Source organism: Sus scrofa, chromosome 5 (assembly GCF_054392235.1).
Source record: "Sus scrofa isolate SSC_HxYL_T2T_F1_AM1 chromosome 5, Sscrofa_HxYL_maternal_Yorkshire_Landrace_v2.0, whole genome shotgun sequence".
NCBI classification, from domain to species: Eukaryota; Metazoa; Chordata; class Mammalia; order Artiodactyla; family Suidae; genus Sus; species Sus scrofa.
In genome coordinates, this window is record NC_139387.1 from 4825684 (window position 1) to 4831683 (window position 6000).

The 6000-nt window shown below is 45.6% G+C and overlaps 1 long non-coding RNA gene across 1 annotated transcript; it reads left to right on the forward strand.

Moving 5' to 3' along the window:
- Positions 1-1113: 1113 nt before the first annotated feature.
- On the forward strand, positions 1114-5789 carry LOC146403087 (uncharacterized). The gene is made up of 3 exons (XR_014845372.1): positions 1114-1473; positions 2539-2732; positions 3629-5789. It is a non-coding gene; the product is annotated as an uncharacterized LOC146403087 (long non-coding RNA).
- Positions 5790-6000: the final 211 nt, after the last annotated feature.

Here is a 6000-nt window from a genome sequence, read left to right on the forward strand (position 1 = left end):
TAAAAAGAAGATACTACAACACATTCAGAAAACATAAAAAAGATAAGAGGTGGCTGTGAAAAATTGTACCTGAAACATTTGAAGATTGAAAAGAAATAGTTAATTTTCTTTTAAAAAATTCTAAGTTCCCCAAACTGACACTAGAAAAACAGAAATCTGAAGAATGCTATAATTATTAAATAAATTGAATTTTTCCAACAAAGAAAACCCTAGGCCCTGCCAATTCAATGAAACATTTAAAGGAGAAATAATGCCCATGTCACACCAGCTCTTCTAGAGAATGGAAAAGCAAGTGTAAAATGAATATAAGAGAGTATAAAGCGGCTTCGGCTCGTGACATGAGGCCAGAATTACCCCAATAATAAAACCTGACCGTGTCAGTCTCAGTCATCAGCACAGATGCGAAAAGTTCAATCAGAAGATGGCAAATGAAATCCAGCACAACCTAATCAGGTGTATCCCAGAAGTGTCAGGCTGGGTTAACATCAGAAAACAATAACGATAATCCACAGCATTAGCATATTACAGAGGAAAATTTATGATCACGCCAATAGACACAGAGGAAACTAAAATTAAAGTCAACACCCATTCACGTTTGAAAATGCCAAACAAGCTGAGAGGACAAGGGACCTTTCTTAAAACAGACAACAGACACCCATGAAAAACTTAGAAGAAACATCTTACAAGTCTTAATGCTTGTAATGTTGAAAGCTTTCCATTCAGATCAGAAATAAGCCTAGGAGACCTGCCAGCGCCACTTGAAGCCAGCCAGCGTTGACTGTGAAACCCTGGCAGCACTCTAAGGCAAAGACAAGGAATAAAAGGTATAAGGATGGAAATGAAAGAAATGAAAACGTCTCCTTTCAAGATGATATGATTGTACAGTTAGAAAATCCAAAATAATCTAAAATAACCCAGTAGCTAAACATAAAAAAAAAAAAAATTGTATCTCTTATTCCAGTAAAGTCTAATATGGGTTGGTGAGAACTCCCTTCCACACGACCACTCAGGGATCTAGGCATCCTCCTGTCCACCATCCTCTCCTCTCGTGGTCTCCAGGGTCACCATGGCAAAGAAAGAGTGGAAGGGAAACTCATCAGCCAGCCCTTCGGTGCTTTGGCTTGGAAGTAGTAGGTGTCAATTCCACTCACATTTTTCACTGGTTGGAATCAGCCACCCACCTAACGACCGGGGAACTGGGAAGAGCTGTCTTCCGTGGTCCCCAAATATTCAAGTCACACACTCGCATCTTCCCCAGCTGCCATGGGTCCCTGAATGCAGCTTGCAATCTCGGATCTTTGAGCAGGTAGCCTGCAGGATGCTCTCCGGAGGGTTTGTACCTTCCTCCTCTTGGTCTGGAGATCCATGAACTGAAAGACATTATCGGCTTCCTCTACAGACCCAGCGTCCACGGATGGAGCAGCTCAGGACAACGGCGGTCAACTCTGCCACGTGGAAATGGAAAGAACAGAGGTAGGGTCACTGCTCCGTAGCAGTTCCGAAACCCTGCTGAGGGGACACTGCAAAGGCCTCCACCACAGGGACACAGCTCTTTTGATTAAGCCCCTCTGGGAGGAAGCCCTTTATTCATCGTTCTCCCTGGCCCTCGACTATGTCACCCCATCATCCTTGTTGGCCACCCAGAAATGGACACGAGAAAAGAGAGTGTCCTTGGGGGCTGTGAAGCTCTCAGGTGCAGTCTGCCCATCAGCCACTGGGGACCCGAGGCTTGTTTCAAGTCATGAATAGTCCAAGCCTTATTTCAGTTCGGGCTTTGGCTTTCACAGCACAATTTCCTTACAAATTTAATAAGCTTCCAATTTATTTGTCTCCACTGGGTCCTGTGTCCCCTAGCTCCACCCCAAAGTGCCCTCTGAGATATTGATCTTGCTTATCTGCCTTTTTGCCCCCAAGGCTCACTCGCAGTATAAATGGCAGCTACCTTGAGTCCATTGGAACCTTTTTCATCTGCTTTTTGCCCTGAGCTCGTTTGCACCTTTGCTGTTCAATAGTGTTATCAATCCTCTATCAAGTTATTTTGGGCTTTCCAATTTTTGCTAAGCCTCTAATTTCTGGAATTTCTTTATTCTCTTCATTTCTGGTTACAAACAAGCCACTTCCTTCTTGAATCCATGTTTTTCTTGCAAAATCTTGTCAAGGGTAGTCAGCAGCCAAGACACACTTCTAATACACTGCTTTCTTACCTTGCGTTTTCCATTACAAGTTCCATTGGCTATAAATTAATGCAGGCTGAACTAAATGTGTTAGCATGTATAACCTGCACTGCCAACCCCCAGTCTCCAGCATTAGTTTCCTTGGCACCAGCCACCAGCCGCTAAGCTAATGCTGGGTATTTTAGCTTTTAAATGCAGCAACATCAATTATTAATCAGGACAGGATAGACTGGGCTGAGTTCAAAACAAAGAGTTATTCACCCCTCAAGCAAAGATGATGCAATCAGGCAATGCTCCAGGGAAACCTTCCTCCATACAGTGACTCAGGATCCAACCGCTTTCATCTGTGTCTCCATGATTTCAGAGCTTCCCTGTGGTAAATGCCACTGAAAGAGACATAGCAAGATAAAGGAGGCATTCTTAATGACCTCATCCCAGAAATATCGTTGTCTATAGTCTTCCTAAAACCCCCCAGATGACCAGGAATTATAAAGACGCCAGGATCAAATCAATACGCCGTTGGCATGAGAAGAGATGGACTCAAATACAGAAATGCATGTGAGTATACATGATAGCCTCACCAAAGTTACATTTCAATATAATGGGGAATTATTAATATATAACTATGGTTATTAGTTCACTAAACCAAAAATATTTCCCAATAATCCTTACATGACTACCCATCAGGAAAAAATAAAATTGGGAGTTCCCTCTGTGGCACAGGAGGTTAAGAACCTGGCTGCAGCAGCTTGGGTCACTGCGGGGGTGCAGGTTGGATCCCAAGCCCAGCGCAGTGGATTAAAAGATCTGGTGTTGCCGCAGCTGTGGCTGGGATTCAGTCCCTGGCCTGGGAAATTCCATATGTCTCGGGTGTGGCCATTAGAAAGAAAATAAAAGATACAATTGGACTCCTATTTCAGCCATGTGTAAAAATAAACTGCATATTAAAGACTTGCCAGCTAGCGTTTTGCACTTGCCATCTGCTTCTAGAAGATTGAGTCATGAGCTGGTGCAGCTGCTGACCCTCAGCAGCCTCTGGAAGGAGCTCAGGGTGGAGAGCACGAGTGAGGCGCTCTCTGCTCTAGGAAAACTGGCAGAACAGGCCTTCGGATGGTTATTTTCAGATTTTAGGAGCCCCCTTCTTGCATCGCCAAAGAGCTAGGAAAGCAGAGAAATCCTTCCTGGTGATGTCTGGGCCTCGCGGCTAGAGCTAACTTTCTGCAGAATGAATGCTCCTTGCACGGCCCTCTCGCTTTACCACAATCACGTCTATACTGACCGCCCCCCCCCCAACTCCCCACCAAACCCCACCACCCGCTCTTTGGAGCAGTTTCTTTCCCAGAGCTATCTGAAATGTTGCCTCCCAGGCTCTAGAACCTCATTTTGCCCCAAAGAAAACTTAACTCACAACTCTCAGGTCGTGCTTTTTTTTTTTTTTTTTTCCCACCCTGCAGACTTAAACCGCAAACATTCAGCAAGAAAGTCAAAAGGGTTGTGTGAACACGCTCGATGGAGAGAAATGTACCCAACCCACACCCGATCCCCGGCCGCTGCATAAGGAAGGACAAGCCTGTACGAAGACAAAAACTCATTATTCTGTGACCAAAAAATAACACCAAGTCAACAGGTGAACGAGAGATTTAAACACGGAGAGCACACACAAGGCGTGCGTTTACATTTGCAGAAGGCAGGCAGAAAACGACAGAAAGAGAGTAAACAAGCCAATGGGTGGGGAAGACCCCCAAGAGGCAATTCACAGAAGGGGTCCAATAGCAACAAGCGTGGGAAAAGAGCGTCACACATACTGGTGGGGGGAGGGGAGCCGATGAAATCATGACATCAGACTGGCAAAAAATCAGTCCACGACTCTCCGGGTAGTAGCTGTCCCGAGAAAGGTCCTCACGCAGCGATGCTAGAAAGGAGGGTGATTAAGACGGGCCTTGAAAGCACCCTGAAAATATCAGCACTAGAAATACACACACCCCTTGACGTGGCGTGGAGGGAATGGCATTCCTCAGGGGAATGGAAATGACGTGAGGCTGAGCAACAAGAGGACAGCCTCAGTGCGGTGACGCCGAGAGAGAAAACACCCACTCCCCAGGAAAGAAGTGCACGCGTCTGTGTCCACACCTATATTTCTTATAAACTGTGGTAACATAGTTATCATTATTGCAAATAATAGTATGTTATGTTATCACATTTGTCATCATATTATTACAAAAAATATAATAGTATTATTTGTAATACTAACAAAATATGCAACACCCTTTATGATAAATTTTATGTAGTCAACCGATTCTCACAGAATTTGTTTTTAATGGCCACACCCGCAGCTTAGGGATTCAAGCCCGGGGTTGAATACAAGCCGCAGCTTCGACCTACACCACAGCTGCGGAAGCACTGGATCCTTTAACCCACGACGGCGCCAGGCCAGGGATCAAACCTGCACCTCCATGGCCCCCTGAAGTCACCACGGTGGGATGCTTAAGCCCCTGCGCCACGGGGGAACTCCTCTCCCAGAAGGTTTTTGTAGATTTTTGCCAAACTCTTGTACCAGCAGCCAAACCATAGTGGAACCCACGAACAAGGAAGGGTCCAACACGGATATTTATCAAGATTTTATCTTTTCAGAGAGTCAGATGAAGGGAAACAACAGCGGCCTATGTTGAAGCATCACTCATCCGTCACTGGCCTGAGTGCCTTCGGTGAACTGAGTTAACAGATTTCCGATCCTAGTGCCTCACTTTTTCTCTGCCCGTCACACGGCAATAGCGGCAGACACGACCTGCTTTGAAGCTGAGTTTGTATTATCAGTGTCAGGGTTTCTTCAGCCTCGTCCACCACCAGAACAATCCATCCAGCTCTGAGCTGTGATGTGCGCCGCTTTGTCTGTGTGCTTTCCCCACGGCCAGCTCTAAACCCCCCCGGATCACAGCCTCGAGAAAAGATGCGCAGATGTTGTGCTGTTCTTTACAGCAGCTGTAAATTACCTGGCGCCTTGGTACGAGTGAAATAATTAGGGAGTGCTTCGTTAGGAGTATTGATTATCTTTGTTTTCAGTATAATGTAGGTACTTAATTATACGTTTTGAGAATTTAATTTTTTTAATGGCTGTGTTTAGTCCCTGACTCACAAAATTCCTGAAATATCAACAATAGGCTTTCGTGAACCAGTCTGAGCTGGCTTCAACACACCCCTGGGGACAGCCGACTGGCAGGCAAGGGCCACCCGGTGCAATTTGATGCAACTATTTCAAAGAATGAATTGGAGTTTTGCAGGGGATTTGGAGGGATTTTCGCAAAGAATTGTCCAATAGAAAAGCCAAATATGGACAAGAGAGTATAATATTGATCACCCCCCCCCAGCAAAAGCCTCTCTAGAGGTGTCTGCATAGGCTAATAAATGATCACGTGACTATTCCGGGGAATAAAGCAGCACCATTTGGGGCACAGAGAGTGAAGTGTAGGAAGGAGAAAAGGGAGCCAAACAAAATAGGCAAACAGAACACAAAGACTGCCAATAAAACAAACCACGCATATGTTAGCACATTTCGGCATTTGTGTATAATACATGCATGTATGGGTTCATGTCATTAAAATACATTTTTAAACCCAGGCCTCGGCTGGACCGATATTTAGGTTGTTTGTTGGATAACAGGCCACCCCAAAAGTGAGTGGCTGAAAATACCAGCAACCATTTACTACGACAGTCCCGTGGGCTGAGCGGGGGCGTTTCTGCTTCAAGAGGCATCGGCGTGGGGCGCTGGGATGGCTGGGGGTTCCACTCGGCCTCCCTCGTGTGGCTGGCAGATGACGCTGCTGGGAGC